The sequence below is a fragment of the Manis pentadactyla genome, chromosome 6 (genome assembly GCF_030020395.1).
Source record: "Manis pentadactyla isolate mManPen7 chromosome 6, mManPen7.hap1, whole genome shotgun sequence".
NCBI classification, from domain to species: Eukaryota; Metazoa; Chordata; class Mammalia; order Pholidota; family Manidae; genus Manis; species Manis pentadactyla.
The window spans coordinates 103010608-103032977 of NC_080024.1; the positions used below are offsets into that span (position 1 = coordinate 103010608).

The 22370-nt window shown below is 44.4% G+C and overlaps 1 long non-coding RNA gene across 1 annotated transcript in view; it reads right to left on the bottom strand.

Annotated features, from left to right (window-relative positions):
- Positions 1 to 1385: 1385 nt before the first annotated feature.
- The window catches only part of LOC118926848 (uncharacterized), a 67728-nt gene continuing 46743 nt past the window's right edge, over positions 1386 to 22370 (bottom strand). The window contains exons 4-5 of the long non-coding RNA XR_008998286.1: positions 6139 to 6341; positions 1386 to 1841 (exon numbers count right to left, since the gene is read on the bottom strand). This is a non-coding gene — a long non-coding RNA (uncharacterized LOC118926848). The remainder of the gene's footprint in view (positions 1842 to 6138; positions 6342 to 22370) is intronic.

The following is a 22370-nucleotide window of genomic DNA, read 5'->3' on the forward strand; positions in this document are numbered from 1 at the left end:
AGAAAAATCCAGTAACTGGTGAGAAACAGAGCAGGTCTCCCTGGGATTTTCCAGGCCTGCTCCCAACTGCTGAATGTCACTGGGAAGAACACACTCCTGTTTCCTCTTTAAACTCAAGACCACAAAGTTTCAGTGGGTACCCAGCTCTCTGGGAATACTGCTACACTCCCTTAGTTCGCTCTCCCACTTCCCAAGAAGACAGCTCCACTCCTCTTCGTTTCTTCTCCAATGTCAAGTGGCCCTTCCCTCTCTCAGGGTTGTTGGCTTTGCCTCATGCTTCTTCAGAAAAATAAAAGCCATCAGGACAGAATACCACCGTCTTCCCAAACAAACCTCACAGCCGGCCCACACCCCTGTCCCTGCTCCCTGCCCTCTCTCCTGTGGCTAAGGGAGACTCCCATGTGGCATACTGTGAACAAACCCCTCCATTCCTCAGCTTCTGGAGGAGTTTGTCCTGAATAACCATCTCTCCTTTGCATCTAAAAGAATCTCCGCTAAAGCAGCTCTATAATCTAACATCTATAAGAAATCAAATAACACTGCCCTTTACCGCACATCTCCCTCCAGCTCCAGCCCCACCTCCCCGCTCTCCTTCACAGCAAGCACCTGTCAAGCATTGCCTCCAATGAGGTCCTCCTCCCCAACCCCTGCTTTTCTCTCCTCCACTGCCTACAGTGATGCTGCATTCCCACCAGAGAAACTGCCACTGTCAGAGGCTCTAATGACCCCAGTTTTCCCAAAGTTAGTGTGTGATTCTCTTCACTGATGTTCTCAAACACTCAGTAATTCGCAACACATCTGGCCAAGTCCTCCTTCTTAAAACACTCTTCCCTGAACCTCCATGAATCCAGACCCTCCTGTACTGAGGCAGGGAGGAGGTGAGTATATTCCTGGAGCAGGGTGAAACTGTAAAGTAAACAAAACCAGACAAGGCTTGCGGCAACAAAGGAAGCCAGAAAAAGTTTTATTAGTGCAATCCTCGTTCACCGGTCCGCGTATTCACAGGCCAGGGAAGTCGCGAGCAGCAGGAGCGACAGGCTTCTCAAGGGAGCTGGGAGAGCCCTGAGGGTATTGGGTACAGAACTAATTGGCCAGTGTGGGTGTCGTCATCACTGATGATTGGTCCTGCTGGGTTGCTGGGGAAAGAGTACTGCAATGAGGGTTCTAGGCAGGACCTGTGGCTAGGGACGTCCCATTGAATCATTTCAGGGACATTCGCCGTTCTCTTCCTTACTTGGCTCGAGTTGGGTTCCTCCAGTGAGACCCATCCCTTCCTCCGGTACCTCCGGTCTTACAAAAACCAGCATGGCTGGAATGCACTGAGTGAGGGGAAAGCAGGATGACACGAGGTTGCAATGCGCAGGGGACACAGCATCGTGTAAGACCTTTTAGGTGAGAGGAAGAAGTTTGGGAGATTTTCAGGGCATCTTAAGCAGGTGGCCTTAATGTCCTTATGTTTTTATAGGTCACTCTGGCTGCCTGTGGAAAGTGGGCTGCACAGGCGTGAGAGCAGGATCATGGACAATTAGAAGGCTCCTAATAAATTCTAAGTAAGTGTTTGTTGCCTTGAATTAAATTGGGAAAAAAAAAGAAAAGGCACCAGTAAGCAGAAAGTTCTGCAGGAAAGAAATGGAACCAGAGTGAAATTCCAGGGGCCTGATAATGAGCTCTTGGAATTAGTGAGAGGATATTTTCACCCATGGGATTTGGCCACATTTCCAGCAAATCCAAGAAATTATCAGAGAAGACTCCCGGTCCGGACGTGCCCACAGAGCAGGTTTGCTCCTCCGACTGGTGAGCCCGGCTTTCGTCAGCATCGGCGATTCCTATCAGGCCATATCCTGCAACGGGGAGTGTTGACTCATTACCTTCCACTGGGCCTGTCATGTCCCGTTACTCTCCAGTTCCTGACAGGACACTCTAGAGGCATGATGCATTATGATTTGACACCAGTTACCCCAAGCTGTACCTCATTAGAGGAAGCAGGAAAGGGGTAACCCACTCTTTACTACCCCTACTCTCTCCACAACTTCATTAGTCTCTTGATCTTTCTGTGGTTGTCATTAGAGGCTTAGAGTTTTATGTCCTGGTCAATTTCCAAATGACAGCTTTTAGTGTCAAAGTGATCAAGGAGCCCTGCTTTGCCTTTCCCGCAGTGACAGCAGCAGACAATCACAGGAAATTGATCATGTTGGATAAACTCACCTGATCCTAAAAATGATATTGGCTTCCTGCTCCAGGGCAGGGCAAAAACAACTGAAAAATAATTGCCAGTACACCCCAGAGGGAAATTCTTTCCCTTCCCCAAATTTGACAATCAATCAAACCCAGGGCATGTGACCAAGATTCACTGCTGTAAAGAACGTAATTTCATTTACACACCAAAACACCATGGCAATTTGGTTTGAACTGGGGGGGAGGGGTCATTCTGTCTGGGTTTTATTTTTCCTTAAGAAAGACTATACCTACAAGAGCATATGATACTAAAACAATAACCACATCCAGAATATAGATGCATTTCCTGGCAAATGTTCCTATCAATCCTGATTAGGTTAACTAGTCTGTTGCCATGTTTTGATTATTCCTTCTCAATCTTTAGAACATGAGATTAAAAAAAAAATATGTGGTACATTGCAATGTTCTTTTCCACCTAGTCTCAGAGTTTGATGTGCTAGCTATCTTCAAAAAATATACCACATTTGGTATTATTTAGTCTTTCACGTATGGAAAGTCTCTAGAATGGGTTTATTCCTTTGTCTAGAAGTGAGAAGTCCAACGTGACTAATATGATTCAGGGAGAGGCTTCCTGTAACCAGGAAAAATAGTTTGCATTCCTATACATTTAATTTCCAAATGCAACTAGGGCCTTTAATCTCTGCATCCTTTGAATTTTTAGGGAAATACTGGGGAAGACACATTGAGTAAAGTTGCTCTCTCAATTAGTAAAAGAGCTTGCAGGGTTACATTTGTGGCTCTACAGATTGTGCTGTTCTTTGAAGATCTTGAACTAATTAGGACATGTCTGCTCACCGTTTACAGTACCTGACCTTCCATAGCAAAATGACCTGGTGCTCATTTGTATGTTATTTTGAGTTTGTTTAATCTGTAGTTTTCTCTTTGAAAGCTCTGCTCTCTCCCCAAGCTCCCCAAAGACCAGAGGCTCTCAGACACTATGCTTTCCCCTACAGACCCACCCGCCATGCCAGTTTGCCTTTATACATCCCACTTGAGTATTTCCAACTAGGAAATGTCCTGGATTAATGTGCAAGAAGCCAAGCCATTTGGAAGAGAAAGCCAGGCTCAGAGTCCTAGCAAACAAGCCAGGATCAAATTCCAGAGTTGTGTCCCCTAGATTCTGCATTGTTTTAATAGCTGGAAGGAGATTCAGTAGCCAATAAATATTCAAGAAACTCTAAAAGTGTTCAGTGAGAAGATGAATTGGCAAAAGACAAGGAAGATACTGGAAGACAGATGACAAGCTTGCCCAACACCATCCAAGGACAGCATCTCCCTATAAGCATCAGTGTCAACAGTATTTCCCACCCACAGAGGAGTCTATTTACTTATGTATCTACCTATTACCTATTTATTTACAAGATAGGTATCTGTTTTTCTTCATGTTATTTTTGCCAGGCCATAAAACCTGGAAAATAAAAACTACAATTGGAAATGGCGTGGTGCGTGGGGTTTCTTGATTTGTGTTAGAGGACTTCACGGTCAGGAATTTTGACAAATCCGAGGTGAAATCTACGAAGGCACAGGCTTGTCTAAGATCTCGGGATGAAGGAAGCTTTGCCGACTAGTTAGGCAGTGTGGACACAGCTCTGCTGCTGAGTTGCCACCATATTTCTTTGGGCAGGCTTCCTAATCTGCCTGCATCAGTAACTTTCAATGGTCCTGTAATAATACCCACTGGGTTATTGTGAGGATTCATGAAGAAAATATATAAAACAACTTACACAATTCCTGGCCCATGTTAGGTGATCGATGGTACTGGACCTTTTCCCTTTTATGCCCAGTTAGATTTCTAAAGATATACATGAGTCCAGTTTGTAAAGTTCTTGGAAGTCCATACTTACATTTTAATATGCTGTGTAATAAACTTGAACACAACTATGAAGTGTTTTACCTTTATTCTAGATCCCAGTGGGTATCTCCCCCTTGACTGTTTGAGGACCTAAGGCAAAATGTCCATGCCATCCTGCACAGTAGTCAAATAAAAATGCCAAAAAAGGTAAAATGATAATATTTTTATATGTTGAGCTAAATAAAAGATATCATTAAAATTAACTTGACCTGTTTCCTCATCCCCTTTTTAACGTGGCCACAGGAAATTTTAAATTATGTATGTGGTTCACCTTATATTTCTACTGGACGGTGGTCATCTAAAGGGTAAAGACCCAGAGGTAACCCAAAGGAGCACAAAAGGTCAGGTGTCTGCCAAGTTCACCAGGGCCCTGGGAGGCAACCTCAACAAATTCGGGGTCCATATGCATATTTACTTCAGCACTGTTGTACCCACACACAGCAAAAAGCGCTTTGCACATGGGCACAGCGGACCCCCGCCCCTGCGTCTTCTGATGATAAGTAAACAACCACTACAGAAAAGGCCCTAAGGCAGAGCTGCCTCAGTCTGGTAGCCACCAGTCGTTAATGACTACTATATTAATGCTGCAAAGTATACAGCCCCTGTATTTTCTTGACTAAAGTAATTGGGGCAAATTGTCAAAACAACAGAAATATTGCCTCTCCAAAAGAACTAAGCTCACACCATTCCCCTAATCCTAATCAAGGTCATTTTTATAGGTTATGATAATGATTTTTATATAAACAGCGGCCCCCATTTAGTAGTTTTCCATTGGCCTGGCATTGAGAAGTGTTTGGCCCATTAGGCTTACAAAAAAGATACGCAGTCTAAGAGGAAGCAAGTTAATCTTTCATGTTACTAGTTGCCAGATGTTAGATTTTGACCCTTGAAGAGTGTAGAGGCACACACCTTCACTGACTGCAAACCGGGCATGGGATAGCATAACGTGGAAAAAATTAGTTATGTGAGGGGTCTTGAATCCAAGGGTCTCTTTTAGGATTTAGCTGCTATTCTTGCCTTTCTCTAAATGACAAAAGACTTTTAAAAATCATAAAGCATCCCATAGGGTGCATCTCAGGTTTCTAAGGTCCCATTAAAGGACCAGCTCTGTGTGTGAGAGGGCATGCAATCTATACAACCACAGCGATCTATTTTGTACTGATGATTATATATGTAATTTTCAAAATGATACCTTCCAAATGCTGGGCAGAGGGAGAAAGGTTAATTCTTCCCATATGGAATTCTGGTAACAAATGTTTACACAGGCTTTAATTATGTATTACCCTGGGATAAATGCACTTTGAGATTTACCTCCAAAGAAAGAAAATTTAAGTAGAGGTAGTGGCCAGGAAGAAGAAGGATGCTATGGTGAACTACTGTTGGGCTGTGTTCTGGGGATTAACTCTATCACTCCCCAGTCTTTGATTTGACTGAATATCTTAAATTGATTTATCTGCTTTAGAAAACATATTCACTTTAGGGAGGCCAATCTGTATTTTTTAAAGAGCAGATGTCATTCAGTCGAGTCACTGGACCGCTCAAGAAGCACAATGGTAAGACAGTGGGATGGGGAGGCCGTCCTCTCCTCCTCCAGCTCACAGCTCTGCCCAAGCAAGCGTCGGGCCAATTGCTTAACCCCTGTGGACCTCCATTTCCCATAAGCACATTGGAAGTGAAGACTCCAGCTCTTCCTTGTTGCACAAAGATGTTTGGATGGCTAGCAGAAGAAAGCATTTGGCTCATTCCTCTGCCTCAGTCACACACGGAACACAGACCTGCCTACTCACCCTATCCCTAATCTCCCTCTTCCTGCTACCACCCCATCCAGCTCAAGGAGAGAGGCAAAGAGGTAGAAGGTCTGTACGGAAGGACCCAGTAAGAAAATGGAGTGAACTGAAATCAATCCTAAGGCCTCAAGAAAACTCAGAACTCCTAGCTAACGTGATCTAACTTCCCAAGTCACTCACTGTTCTGTGCCTGTCCTGTCTCCGGTACTATACTAACCCACAGAGGCAGTGCCAGAGACCCTCCAGACACACATTGTTCATTACCTTACTATGGAGAAGATATCCACTCACGGAGCCAGCAGAACAGGTTAGGGCACTTTTTGAAAAATGATGTAACAGGGTATGGTCTCCTGTTCCACTTTGCCGGTAAGGATGGGAGGTGGAGGGCTGCTACTATGCCTGGTCCCCCTGCGGCTGAGAGCTTGTGGTGGGTTCTACCTGGGCTGACTCCTGGAGTTCGCTGCGTGCTGGGAGAGAAGCAGGTTGTCATGAGACTGACTATGAAGAATGTGTTGTTTCAAAATGAGTAACATCAACAAGTAAATTCACTAAATTTAATATGAACTATGAGGTTTCCACAAAATGTTTGTCGCTTGCTGCTTCAATTTATCCTGCTCCAGTGGGGATGTTCACTTCCCTTTGCCCTTAGGGGTTCTTTGGTGTAACTTTTTGAGAAGTTAATTTCCCGAGCTTTTCTGATACTATCAGTGGAACTTGTCACTGAGATGTTTCAACAAACAGAGCCTCAGAGAGGAACCTCATGGAAACACAGGGGGACATGCTAACCTTCATTCTTCTAAGAAACAAATGTAAACAGGTCAAATGGAAGAATATGACCTACCGACCTCTGTGAGGGCCTCAGGAACATCGGGCTGTGCCATGCAATGTCCATGGGGACAACACACATTCGTGAAGATTTCGGTGTGCAGTAAGCATACCCAAGCCATCGTTTTTATTTTCAGTCTATTTGTCGATAGAACTAAGTTTAAAAAAATCCTGGAGTTCTGGCAAGCAAATGGGTTACCTGGGAGATTCTCTTTGGAAGCCAAGAGATTGAAGATAAAAGGTTTTGCCTGTAAGTTTCCCCTGAACTTATTATTTGCCAACTTTAAAATGCTTTGCTAGGACATAGGATGTGACTTCTGCTAATAGATGGAATACCAGAAATGAATTTTGTCCTCCTACCTTAAACAACAGCAGGAATTTAAAAAACAGGAGAAAACTTATGACTGTTTTTGGACATTAAATAATACACGCTGTGGGACTGTGACCCCTGAATGAATGGTGACTGACTACAATGAATGAAAGCAGTTTTCAGGCTCAGAGCAGGGAGGGAAAGCCTAAAGAGAGGTCATCAGTGCTCCAAAGTTGAGGAGACAGAGATTTGAGCCCAGAGAAGCCCAGGGAGCTGAAACTTGAGGACAAGGAACCAGGGGTCAGCAAACAGCATAGGGAGAGAGCTCCAGGCACCTGCAGAAGGGTCCCCTGGAGTCTCTGACTGAATTTCACACGAGGGAGAAGAGATTATCAGTGTTGAAAAAAAGAATCATCAAAAATAAATATATGGAACAATTTCCAAAGCTCACACAGGGCTGGGAATAGTCTGTGTCCCTCACCCAAGACATGGTAGAAAGGTTTCATGTTGTAACATGGGGCACCAGGCAGAATCCACTCAAGGGTGTTACCTTAGTAAAGAACTACATCAGACCTAGACTAAAAGCTGCTCTGAACCTGCCCTAACAAACTTCATAATCAAATCAAAACACAAACTGATTCCAGCTCATCTGTGCGTCAGAATAAAATCCAGCAAGAGTTTTAAAAATATGGTAAAACCCAGCATGCAACAATGTAAACTTCATAATGTATAGTATCCAATAAAAAAAATTACAAGGCATGAAAAGAAGCAAGGAAATATGTTCTATCATAAGAGAAAAATAAAAAATAAAATATAGGTGATAGACAATAGATAGATAATAGATAAAGATGTTAGATACATTAGATAGATAGAGAGAGAGAGAGAAATAGATATAGACAGATGATGAGTGAGTGAGATAGGCTCTAGATAAAAGGGGAAAAGTTGTTTCTTATTTTCTAAGGTTTTTAAAGGAATATTAAATATACTCTTGGGTGTCTTTATTTTAAAATGATGAAACTGAAGTCTAATACATAAGAAAACCTTCCCCTAGAATGTTCCACCTAAAATTCCACCTTAAAACGCAAAAGGAAATACATCTATCATCTTTTCTCCATATAGAGCACATATTCACAATTTTCAGCTGCTTTGTACCTTCCCTCAGCAAACAGAAGTAGGTTCTCTGCTCCTAGTGCTGCAAAACGACACCCGGACACTCACCTGATGGTGTCTGCTCCGCCAGGCCTGAAGCAGCCCGGCGAGAGGTTTTCCTCAGCACAAGAGGAGTGCCAGAGCACCAACAGGCCGGGAGCCTGTCAGATGTCAGATGTCAGAACCTGGGCTAAAAGATGGGTTCCAAAGTGACACTGACTCTTTAAACCCTTAACAAGTAGCTTATCATGCACAAAAGCATGCAAATATCAGGTCTGAATGCCACCTCTATTTAGCTAACAAAGAAATGGTTGGACTTCGCGAGAATTATCAAACACACAGACCAACTCCCAAGCGTGTCAACGTTCCAGCTGATGTGGGACAGCACCCACACCGGGAGACAAAGCAAGGTTAGAAACACACACGGTTGCTCCACTGCAGCGGTTTGACCCATCAGGCTGAAGGGAGACAGCATCTGTGACTTACAAAGCAATTGGGACGCATGTGAATATAGAGTAATAGAGAGTGACACGCCTTATGTTGTGTCAGGTTTAAAATCCAGCGAGATGGAGATATAGATGTCAGCTACCAGGACAGGCCAGCTTCGCTGCCCGTGGGCATCACGCAGCCAGCACCTGTCCACTCAGCAGGTCGTGTGCCTTGAAGCGGAGGAATACACAGATTCCTCCCCAGCCTCTCCTTCCTGGGCAGAAGGGGCCCTAAAGCGGGCACCTCCCCTCGGTCTGTGCCAGCACACTGAGAGCAGTCAGGGGAGACCACTTATAATTATTTGATGCAGATGGTCACTTCGTTCGCATACACACCAAGCAGGGTGGGGGACTGCCCACCAGACCCTCCTCCTGTGCTAGCCCTCGGGCTACCAGGCAGTATATTTAAGCAGAGTAGAGCTTTCTCGCTCTGGAGGCCCATTTTGTCAGACAGGCAGAGGTGTTTTAGGACATCCTAAAAGAATGACACGTTCCTAGGTTTGCATGACGTACAAGCCAGCTGCAGAGGCTCACCTCTCCCTGAAGGAGGCCGTCAGAGCCTGGGGAAGCTGTCATTGGGCTGGCAGGTTTCTGAGCCCCCGTTCCATGGGTTCAGACCCTGTAAATACGTAGCGGGTTCTGAACTGTAGAAATGGACCCTCACAGTTACACTGAGCTAAGACTCTTCTTGACAACTGTCCTTTCCCAGCACAAAGAAAGGAAACCAGATGGCTGGGAAGGCTGGAGACTCAGGTCTTCAGACTTTAAAGGGAAAAGGGAACTTAAGAGACACAAGCTGAGCATTTTTTTTTTTTTGAGCATGTTGGAGTCACTCATCTCATCTGCAAATAGTATCTTTGAGTAAAAGCCAGTGTATTAAACAAAAAAAGCAAAAGTGTTAAAGGAGGGTTTGGGCCCAGAGTTCCATCTGCCTGTCCCCTGTCTTGCCCAGGGTGTCACAGGAGAGCTCTCAGAGGAAACCTACATCTCTTCAGAGCACAATTTGGAAAACACTGATTAGAGATGCTGCATTGGGGAGAAGGAACAGAGCCCCGGTGGGGGAGGGGGTGGCGGGGGAACCTCATGGCCTGTAATCTCTCTCCCTCTCTTCCTGCCAGACAGGAGATCCACACTGACCCCACAGGCTCCGAGGTGTGACCAGCCGAAGTTATGTGCCCTTTTAGGACACACAACAATACAGTTTGCCTTTAGTGCTGAGTTCGCACACATGTATGGGAGGATCCCCAGTGAGGGGTTACAACATACAGACCCCCCAGCGCAGCCTGCAGAACCCCTCAAAGGACACTGCCATTTCGCCCTCTGCCCTGCCTTCCAAGCCACTGGGAATACCAGGCCCAGCCCATGCTCTGTATTTCGTGGTGAATTTAAAGTAGGTCCCGACTTACGAGGAAAAAAGAAATGGGGAGGCAGACATCGAACCTGATCGGTAAGGGCAGACCATCTACAAGAATGTATGACCCTCCATTCCTTCCCAGCCTCCTCTCAACAGGATTTTGCTACCTGAGTTATCTAAAAAATTACACTTCACTGGACTTTCTGTAGACACAGCAGAAAAAAATCATTCCTGTTCATGGGTGGAAATTTCATTCTTACCTATATCTCTCCTGTGCATTTTAAAGTATTTTAACAAAGACTTGCACCATTCTTAAAAAGGGCCAGCTATCTGAAAAGCAAATCTTAATCTCAAGCACAAGGTTGATTCATATACCTAGGCAGTCATGACTGCAAGGCATGTGGTGGCCACATTTATTTAATGGTTCGCAGAAGGCTCCATGCTCAGTTAAGTCCCTCTGCATCTTTTCACTAGTCTAGTCAACACCATTGTCTTTTTAAAAACACAGTGAATCTTTTTGATTGGGACTTGAGGCTGGAATCATTCAATTTCTGTTCATCTAAGCTGTCTTATCTCTTTGTGTGCCAGGCTGACCCTGGCACGTCGGGAACAGCATCCTGGCATGGCCTGGGGTGCCAGCACATAAAAGAAATGAATGAACATTCCTGCAGGACAGACAGGCTTTCTCTGGCTTTCCCACTACTGGGATCCCAGTGGTGACAGATAGGAAAATATCACATGATCATCACCCCAAAATAAGAAGGGTGCTCCTCCCCTATAGAGACAGACAGCAGCCTGAGCACAGACTTATTAATTGAAAAGGGAAAGAGACAGCTGCACATATGTTGCCTATGATTGACCTTAGGCAGAGTCTCCCAAATGCCAAGAAAAGTATTTCTGTCAGGAACGGATTTTAAGAATAGCATTTCTCCTGCAGTTTCAATGCTCTTTCCGTTTTGTTCATTCATTCCATCACCTGACATGTACTGAACTACTAGATGCCAGCATTAGCCTGCATGTGGACATGCTCACTCACTCCCTTGGCATGTGTTTAACATGTTCATTTAATAACCGAGTATTAACTAGGTGATGTCAGGAAACTAGCCAGGTGCTGCGCACACGGAAAGCAAAGACATCACCACTCTCTTGTCAGGGGCACTGGTGCTGAGCCAATGGCTACTTGGTGCCAGGCCCCTGCCAAGAGCTCTTCCAGCCATTGTCTCTTTCCAAATGCCCAGCACTCATGGACCCATTTTACAGACAAGGACACCAAGGACTCAGAAAAGAGAAGACACCAGCTTAGGCCTTTCTAATTCCAACATTGAAATCCTCCCAGCTCATGAATGGCTGTACCATAAAAGGAAAAGGAATGTGCTGTAGGAAAGACACAAAACGAGTAACATTATGGTACCACAATGTCCATCCAAAGACAACAGAAATTTCTGTTTTCCCTGTGCACCTGTGGCTAAGTGGAAACTATGCGGAAAAGAGGTTGGCAGTTTCTTAAAGAGTTAAATGTGATTAGCATGTGACCGAACAACCCCAGTTCTAGGGATATACCCAGGGAAATGAGAACATTTCTTCATACAAATACAAATATGTATACTTGGATGTTCAAAGCAAGATAGTTTATCACAGCCCAAAAGTGGAAAGAACTCAAATCTCCATCAAATGACAAAGGGGGAAATGAAGTGTGCTCTGTCCATACAACAGAATATTACTCATCTATAAAAAGGTATAAACATCTACAGGGTGGATGGACTTTGGAAGCACTATGCTAAGTGAAGGAAGCCAGACACAAAGGCCGTGCACTGTATGATTCCCTTTATAGGAAATGTCCGGATCAGGCAAGTTATCCTAAAGAGACAGAAAGTAGGTTAGTGGTTGCGAGGAGCTGGGAGAAGAGGTTTCCTTCAGGGGTGAGGAAGATGTTCTAGAATTAGACAGTGGTGATGGTCTGCGGCCTTGTGAATATTCGAAAAACCACCGAACTGTACCCTTTAAAATGGTGTCCTCTATGATATACTGAACTGATACCTCAATTTAAAAAGAGAGAGACAGATGAATGGGCTTCAACAAGTCCTGACGCTAGTGAGGGCTCTGCCCCCTCCACCTCTGAGCCACAGCCTGAGGCGAGCGCCACTGCAGGACCAGCTCCTCTGCTTCAGCCACTTGCAGCAGGTACAGAAGTCACTTGGGGGGCAGAGGAGCTGGAGGGCAGCTCTCGGCGGAGTTTGGACACGGGAGACGCTTCTCTCTCTGGCTCCCTGTGTCCTTTCCCCAACCTGGCCCCAGGCGGAGTGTCAGGGGACGGTGGCCCTAGTGTCAGCCCTGCTACTAACTGGCTTTGTGACTTCAGACGAATCTTTGTGCCCTTTCAAACAGGCCAACTCTTCAGACTTTTTGCCTTAATTAAGGAATGGAGAGGAGAAAGACCATCCTTATCCATTTTTTTCTCTTCTCATACAATGGCAGCTGCCTCCTTACCCCTGGGTAATACTAAAAATGAAGCAAACAGCCACTGGCTACGAAAGCAAAGTCTATTAGCACTCAGCCTGCCGGTTCTAGGGCAGACAGCTGCAGACCTGGAAACCTCCCTCCTAGGAAATGCACCTCCATCAGGGGCATCCCAGCAAGCTGAGAGACTCATACCGTCCCCGGAAGGGCTGGCTGGGTGCTTCAGGTCATTAAGTCACAGATCTTCTGAGCTGTAAGGGCCTTCCAGATCATTTAGCATAGGTCCCTCATTTTATAAATGAGAAAGCTGAGCCCTAGGCGCTTACATTCCTTATCCCCAAGTCACAAGCTAATAGAGGCACAACCCTATTCTCTCCTGCCTCCTGCCCAGGGCACTTTTTAACCCAGCACACTGCTTCTCTAGAATCGTTTCTTATTTGTAGAAATCCTATGCGCAAGATGGCCAAAATACATTTGTCGTGTAGCCCAACCCTCTCTAAACCCACTGTAGCCAGACACAAAATTCCACTTGTTTAGGGCTTGTGTATTCCAACAGAGCAGGACCCTTAATGATATGAAAGTCAAGAAAAAGCAAGGAGTATCATTTAGGGGAAAGTAAACGCTGCCCCTAAAATCTTTTATCTTAATTGTGAGTATCGAGCTCATGAAACTACTCCTCACCATCATAGCATCTGTTTCATGGATTAAGGCAACGTTTTTGTATTGTGACTATTAAAATTCTTGATTGAAATTGAGAGAAAACTCAACTCAAGCTAGCCTATGAAATTTAGTAGTACACAGAAATGGACTTCAAGCAAGGCTTGATCCAGGTTTGAAAAATGTCACCAGGGATCTGGTGTCCCTTTCTTTATCCTTTGACTCTGCTCACCGGCATACTGGCTCTGCACACGCAGACACTCGCCCCATCCCAGGACTGATATATTCTTACCTTCAAGGCCAGTGGGAAAGAATAGGAACCTGCCTCCTGGAGAGCTCCAAGGAGGGCCTGAGAACTGGGACCCAATGCCTCAGACTGGCCCGACAGAGAATTTGTTCTCGTCCCATGGAAATATTGTCAGAGTTTCATTCGCTCTGTGATACTGCAGATGAATTAATAAAGGGCCATTAAACATGGGAGGGAATCTGTTACCACTTGCCCTATACTTATTAATAAAGATAATTCGGACTTCAGACCCCGCCTTCTGAAGAGTGGTTTTCTCACTCAGCTTGAACATGAAAAATACATTAAATGAAAAAAAAAAAGCTTACAAGAATCCTCTTTGAGGTCCACTCAGTATTTTCTTCAGACCGAGAGACTATTCTCTGGAGGTTTGCATTGCTAATTATAACACACAGTCTGAAAATTGTTCTAGTATGAAAGCTGACTAAAGCCTCCTGCTATCTGGGATGATTCATCAAAGCCAGAAAGTATGCCGTGTCACCCCCCAACAAGAGGAAATTGCTGGAAAACATGTAATTTTTATAGAGCCACTTGGCTTGGCAAATGCATTGGTGTTCGTCAGGGCTGGCCCCAGGTGAAACGTGAAGTAGAAAAATCTGGGTCTTCCTCTTAGCAACACTCCTCTCCCGAATGTCCTTTTTAAGCAAAACTTTTCCCACCTTCCAGTAGCCTTGACCACCCCCACACCCACACTGGTGCCTTCAGGTTGCACTCGGAATGCCCAGAATTACCCTCCTTGGAGCCCAGGGCTTCCCTCCCTGGAAGCACATCATCGTTATCAGCATATCTGCTGTGTAGCAGAACGCCTATAACATGATGTATGGGTGAGCTGGAGATAAGTTATCTTGTTGGCTATCCTTGGGGGCCTGCCTCTTCCTGATCCCACCCAATTCTTGCAGGACTGCCCATCAAGGGAAAACATTTCCTTCAACAAGTGGGTAAACCTGTCACTCAGCCTGGGCAATCAGAACAGACAACTAAGTGACCCGAGTGAGACCAAGAGTCCTTCCTAGGGACGGTCATTGAGGCTGAGACAGAGGAGTGTTCTTCTGCTGTGACAGGTGCTATAAGAACCATATAAGCCTGACACTGACAGTCCATCTTCGGCCCTGAGAATACAAACCAACTCAGAAGGAAGAAGAGTTGAAAATGGGAATGGTGTGGTCATGATTGGGATCATTTGAGTCCTGAATTGACCTGCTCCTAAACTTTTACCCCTAGACTTTTCATTTACCTAAACCATTAAATGATCTTTTTAGTTAGATTTGCCCATGCCATTTCTCTTGTTTTCAGTCTAAAAATCTTCACTGAAATAACAAGACACCAAGTATAAATTATCAACACTCTAGCATACAATCAGCCAAAGAGACCACAGGTCCATGCCCCAGGGAAGAAATTCAAAAGGCAGCCATCAACAACACAAGCTTCCTGGAAAAGCTCATTGCTTTCAGAAATCTGTGGCCAGCTGGCTGGTCCTGCTGCCACATGGTCCCTACACTTTACTTTCTTCTTCAGTTCTTAGATCTCATGGCACCCCAGTGCCTGCCCCTCCGTTGGTCTCATTGGTTTTCCTCTGAAAACTTTGTCCTATATATATTTGAAAGGCTCCTGGCATTCCCTAGCAGACAGCAAATTTTCAGCTTTCATTCTTCCCTCCGACTGTCAGCACAGGCTTCCTCAAAATCGGTACCTGATGCACTCAGACCCCAATCGCTGTATAGATATCACCTTTCCTGGACCACAACCAATTCCACCCCATCCTACTAATGTCCCAGGAGCTTTTGCACCTTGCAATGGGACTCCCTGAGGCACAGAGGAGCTCATGCATAGCACTTCTCTATAGAAATATCACCAAAATCACCATCACAGCTACCATTCATTTGTTGAGCATTTATTACGTACCACTGTGCTAAATGATCTATATGCATTGTCCCAACTGGCTCCAAATATCTTACCTACAAACCTTTCCAGCTTTCTGAGAAGAATGCCAAGCTAAAGATCCATACCCACTGAAGCTGACCAGATTGCTAAATCCACAAGCCAGCTGTCCTCACTCTCCAACCTCTGTCTGCCCTTACTTCCGTGTCCTCTCTTGTGTATTCCATTGACATTCCAGGCTAAGTTTCAAGGGACCGAAATGCCATTAGCCAGACTTTGGGTCCAAAATCATGTTATTGTCTCTCAGGTGTGGCTTTACCCACATATCTCATTGTTAATGAGAATAGGGTTAGTACCACATTGGATGAGTATAAACATCTCAGGCATGAACTTAGCTAGTGACAAAGGACAACAAAGACAAGAAACTGCCATCAGCCAGCTTCTGCCTGCTAGTGTAAAGCCAGAGAGGAATCTGACACCTCCTCAGGAGTAATAATAATAGGTAACATTTACTGAATCCTCACCATGTACAAGGGACCCCGTCCTGTACGAGTATCATCCAATTTAATCCTCACACTACCAATGAGCTATGTGCTACTATTCTTCCCATTTTATAATGAGGAACCTGAGACAGAAATGTTAAAAAGCCTGCCCAAAGTCACAAGACTAATCTGGCTTCAGAGTGCTTGCTATTAACAGTGATGAGGCACCACTCAATGGCGTCATAAATCAGAGCATCACCCTCTTGATGTGTTCATCTACATACATATCAGCAGAGGCTGGCCAAAAGGTGGAGCAACTGTCAGTGGTATGTTATTTTTCTATTGCTATATCACAAAATACCACACAACTTAGAGCTTCAAACAGCCTACATTTGTTATCTCTCAGTTGTGCAAGCAGGGACCTCAGGCACAGCCGAGCTGGACCCTCTGCTGCAGCCACAGTGCGGGCCAGGACTTAGGTCTCAGCTGAGGTTCAGGGTCCTCTTCCAAGCTCATGTGACTGTTGGAAGAATTCATTTCCTTGCAGTTCGGGAGCTCAGTATGGCTTGCTTCTTTTTCAAGACCACCAAGAGAATCTCTCTGACCTCAGAGAAGACCCAGCCTCTCTTTTAAAGGGTTCATCTGATGAGGTCACATTACCCAGGATAATCTCCCTTTTTGACCAACTCAAAGTCAGCTAAGTAGGAACCTGAATTACATCTGCAAAATTCCTTCACCTTTTCCTTATAATGTGACATAATCACGGGAGTGATACCCCATCAACTTTACCATGTTCTATTGGTCAGAAATGTTATAGGTTCTACCTGCACACAAAAGGAAGAAATTATACAAAAGCATGGGCCTCTGGAGATCATCTTAAAATTCTACTCACCACATCATAAGTACCAGGTCTTCTTGAGTAGCTAGGCTTGCTGACCCCAAACTGGACCATTCTCTAATGACATGATTCCATCAGAATCTCTAGAGATCGCCATGTACCAGGACCTCTAGAAGCCAGAAGCTGACTGCGCAGTGTCCTGCCAGAACCAGAACAGGACTGTTTGTGACTGAGGAGTCGGAGCCGTAGTGATTTCCAGAGATGCTGGCACCTCTCCCTGCTGCACAGACCCGCCTCCACAACGGAGGCACAGCTGGCCCACCTAGCAGAAGAGCCCTGCAGTGATTTGTGGCTTGAGGGTCACACCTTGTGTGGCCTCTGAATCAAGAGATTGAGGACTATCAGGACAAAAACAAAGCAAACCCAAACCCAGGAAGTCATCAGTCCGAAGGGAAAACGTGAAGGGCAGAACCCAGGTAAAAGTGTGGTCAGAACCGGGACACTGCGTGAACGAGCCACAGCCACAGCTTGTCACTCCCCCTGGGTCCCCTCTCTTTCTCCGGGTCATTCACCTGGTTCCTGGGCACTCCAGGAACTGACACCAAAGGTGGCAGATAAAATACATACAAATGAAAAAATAACTACACAAAGAGGTGACGAATGAAACAGGTAATGAATGTTTGGAATTCAGATGGGGGAGAGCTCATGTCTGCCCAGGCAGCTCAGAAAACACTGCAGGAACAAGATAAGAACTGAAGTGGACAGTTGAGGTAGACTTGCATTTCAACACCAGCAAGGGTGCATTAATAGCACTAAGGCATACGTTCATATGGCACATGGACAAGACACAGAGGGCCTATTGAAAGTACTTTGCCAAGGCCCTTTACCAATCAAACTAGACTTCCTATCTCCCATTCCTTGGGGCCCTAATCTCTTCCCTCCCGGATCTGATAAACTAATCTCTGCTAAATTGCAAATGGCTTGCTGAGTAGCATATTTGCATTTTAATTGGGACCTTCTGGGCATAGAGCCTTAAGCCAAAGATATGGCTACAAATACTGGTCATCTCTGGCACTACGATAAAATGGTAGAGAAGAAATTACAGGGCAGGTAAATTCTCACTTTCCCTCCATTCACTTTTTCTGCAAGTAGAGCTGGTGCTCGTCTCAGGCTTCAGAGTTTAATAAAACTCAGTTTGTCCGGTAAGTCGTGTTTTGAAGACATGTTCATCTACACACATATCAGCGGAGGTTGGCCAAAAGGTGGAGCAACTGTCAGTGGTATATTATTTTTCTAATATACCACTGACAGTTGGTATACATGGGAATACTAGTATCCAACCAAAGCATAACTATGTAAGTGAAGTTTACTGACAAACCCCTGGTACTTTTTTAAATGCTCCATAGATCAAATAATAACCTTACATGTTCTTTATGCCGTGGAGTTGTCATTCCCACTGTATGGGACAATAAAGCCCCTTAAGTACTTTAAAAAATTTATATAATATGTTGCTTTGGAATTTGTTGATTCTAAAAGGAAATCTTATGGAGTAATAATTAAGTAGTAGACATAAATCACAAAGGAAATGTCAACTGCAAAAAAAAGTTGTAAATAGCAACAAGTCTTTTTGCTTCAGGGCCTTCTCTTCTCTTCCCCTCCCCTCGTCTCCCGTCCCCTCTCCTCTCGTCTTCTCTTCAGCAGCAGAGGTAGTGTGGCTCTGGAAAGGACGTTCTATCCAGAAGCATAAAGTGGGAGGGGATTATGATAGTATTTACAGTTTTCTTAGTCTAGCTCACAATCTTTTCTTTTAAACACAGGTGCTTGTCTTCAAACCAAAGTGAAATATTGTGATATCACTGATACTGAATTAAATACATTAAAGATCCACAAAGTATACAGGATGATGAGTTCCTGGCAGAAGAACCTATGAAGGAATTTTTCAGACAAGTGAAAAAGGTTGGTTTGGACCACACCCCACTATTCCCAAACTTCCTTTGTGATATAAATAAGTTCTTAATCTTTCTGGACTTTACTATTCCCCTTAGCAAAATGCCTGGTCAACCACAAAGCAGCGTCATAATAGCTTTTGCCAAATGGTCTTTTTTTTGAAGACCCAACCAAATACAGAGTGTACAGTATTAATTATTTTGTATCATCTCACTCATTACAATTCAGCTCTGAATATAAGGGGATTAGTTATATTCTTTTTTACAAGCTTACTTTCGTAGCTGTTCTCTAAAGGCTTCAAAACTAAAGGCTATAGTTAAGTATACATAATTAACTTTTACCACATCCACGTGATAGAAGAACTGGCCTTCTCCAGGAGCCTTTATTGGAACATTGATTAAAGTCAAACCCAAAATGGCTCTCGGTGGCTACAAAGTAGTGTCTGATATTCCACCATGCGTTGCTGCTTCTCAACATGATGACCCCTTTAAACAATTTTTTTTTTAATTCCCAGAAGACCTACTGTAAGCCTCTTATTTTCTCTGGAGTTTAACATATGTACAATTTCAGACTAAACACATTTCTTTTAAAAACCCTATATATCAAAACTGCGTGCTGCACCTTAATGCCGGCTGTGCCCCGGCACATAATTCGTTTGGGGTTTTCCTGTTGCTCTGCTGTTGTTTCCTTGCTTTGAATAAGTAAATCAGCCAGTGACTGCCTGAGGACATACAGCGCATGTTCAGGGTTTGTGACACAGGAGAACGCAACATCAAGGAGGTAGTATCTGCTAATAGGACTTTCCATCCCACGAGGGGGCTTTCATTTCTTTTGTTTGAACAATTTAAATAGGCAAAGCTACCCCTTTAAATGACATGAACCTTTTGTCCCAATGAGATTTCGGTTATCAGGCAACAGTCTGGCAGTTTGAAACCATTTCCTTCCCGATTAGCCTGCAGTTGGGCGGTGTGTCGTGCTGTTCTGCGGTTTCTCTACCTTCATTTGACCTTCAGCATCACCTGCAGAGCTCTCTCTTTAGCACCAAAAATCACAGTCGGGTGCAGAAAGGCACCTGGTGTATTTGCTCAAGAATTTTGTGCTTGAAACCTTATAGCTTGAGAGGATCAGGGGACTGTGGTTTGTCTGAAGTTGAAGGTTTCCTCTGGGACCAGGATACTTTCTCCGCCTGGGACTGCAGGGAGCAAAAACCCAGGAAAATCTCCCTGCATTTAAGGTGTTTTGCAGCAATGCCAGGGAAAACACCTTATCGGCAGATTCTATCTCTTCAACCCTTATCTTGTTGTAACTGAGATTTGGGCTTTCTGTTTTTCCTGAAGCCAATCCTCTCCAGCTATTCACATCTCCCTTGCTTCCTGTTCCAAAATGATGGCCTGCAGACAAAGCCCAACAACATAACCACCCCACTCTTCCCCACATTCTTCTCTCTCTTTGCCTCCACCACCCAATTATAAAAAACAATGGGCAGTATGGAACAACCACGTAAGTGGGGAAACAATCAGCGAACCACGTAAGTAGGGAAACAATCAGCAAAACCAGTGCAAACACCAGTCTGTCCAAAAAGATCCCGGAGCAAGTATAAAATAAATACCAGCTCACCCAGCACCTCAGTGCTTTGAGGTAGAGTCCTTCCACCAGCATGAACTGGCGCATCTGATAACAGTCCAGGGCATAATTATGAAACTTTAAGTCAAAATGTGAAAGAGACCTGTTTACACGAATATATCAGGGTATCATTAAGGTGCTGGAGGGGATGTAGGAAATATAGGATCGCTTAATTTTTTTTTTTAAAGTAGACATCTTCACCTTAAAGCCTTAAGAAAATGTCTTAATTTCTAAACAAAATGGAAAGTTATTTTTGAAATTTCAAAAAAGCATAAAACCTTAAACACCATTTGCTGCTGCCCTGCTGTCCTACCAGTGAGAAAGCCATAGCCCCAGACAGTCACAACCCCTAATCAAGGTGAAAGAAGTGGCCCAGCAGCACCAGCACGGGCGCTGTGCGAAGGCCCACTCTCCCAGTCCTGCCTCATTCTTTCACCCATGCTGTTTGGTGGGAATCTAAAGAGGCTGCAGAAGTAACAGTAACAGAAAAGAGAGGTCTAAGTCTTCAAAACTATATATTCTGCATTTTATTTGACGTCTGCCTCTCTTGACATTTAAATCAACAACCTTCTGCTGGGTAGAAATGCTGAAAAGGGAGAAAAAGTGCAACCCGGCCCAAGAAGTTTGCCTAAGAAATGCCACGCGGATGAAGCTGAGCATCCAGCTCCACAAGGAAGCCCTAAGTGAGCCCTAAGTCCTGGCAGCCAGGGCTGCCCCAGTGCTGGCCCCTGCCAGTCGGAAAACATCAGGGTGGGTATTTAACAGAGCTAAGGTGATGAGTTTCCAGTGAAATCTAAGGAGCATCAACTGTAATTTGTGCTGAGAGACATCTATCACTGGGTCATCACTATCATCATTACTATCAGTATCAATTTTCTACACAGACACCCTCCTGAACAGCTAGATTGACAAGGACGGACATCACCGAACACCAGCGATGATATGGAGCAACCAGAACTACCATATGTGTTACTGGTGGAACTTGAGAAAGGAGGCAACCACTTCCAAAAGGTTTTCTTATTTAAAAAAAAAAAAAAGTTTCTCATAAAACTAAACATACATCTCCCCTATGACCCAGGGTTGTTACCCCCAGGCGTTTACCCAAGAGCAACAAAAGCACATATTCACAAAATAACTTGTACAGAAGAGTCTTAACAACTTTATTCATGAAATCCTAAATCTGAGAAAAGCCCTTCAGTGGAAAAGTACAGCATATTCATACAATAAAATACCCTCAGCAGTAAAAAAGAACAAACTACTACTCATTTACACAAGGTATGGGTGAACCTCAAAACCATCATGCCAAGCAGACGAAGCCTCACATGAGAGGACATTGGTGGCAAACTTGGAACGGCAGTTGCCTTGTTAGTAAGGGAGAGGAAGGCAGGACTGCCTGGAAGAGGTGTGGCTCTTTTGGACGTGAAGGAATAATTTATATCTTGAGGAATATTTGGGTTACACAGATACAGGTATGTATCAAGACTCAGTAGTGAATATAAATCTTACATCAAAAGAAAAGAACTATAAACAGATGAACGTTAGGTAAACATGTGCTCTATGAAGTATTTAGGGGAAAGCATACTAATGTCTGCAATTTACTTTGAAATGCATCCAGAAAGGAGAGACTACTAGATGACAGAGGTGTGACGAGTCAGATGACAGGGAGGGGTAGATGCCTGGTGAAGTAAGTGTAGTAAAATACAGTGTCTAAGTATACAACTGTTCACAATAAAATCCTTTCTATTGTGCTGCATATATGAGAAGTTTTGTAATAAAATTTGTGGGGAGACAAATCCTTCGAGATTTAGCAATATATTCAAATATATTCAGTAAGTATTAGCAAATCTCTCTCTCACACACACACAAACACACACATACACTACCCTGTTCTCCAGGGGTTTCCATTCCCAGGTGTAAAGCTCATTCATTTGAATTTGAACATATCAGTAAGAACTTTCTCAAGGGTCCTCTAGCAGACAGGAAGAAAAGGGGTGGGCCCAAGGCAAGCGAGTACAATCTGACCAGCTGGGACTAGGGTCCTGGATTCGCTACCTAGAAGTGTGTAAGCTCTCCGAGCCTTACTCTTCCCACCTGTACAACAGCTCTTCATCGCCTACCTCTGCAGATGGGTGTGAGGATTAGAGGTGACCAGGGTGACCTTCATGGTGACCTTGGTCGCCAACT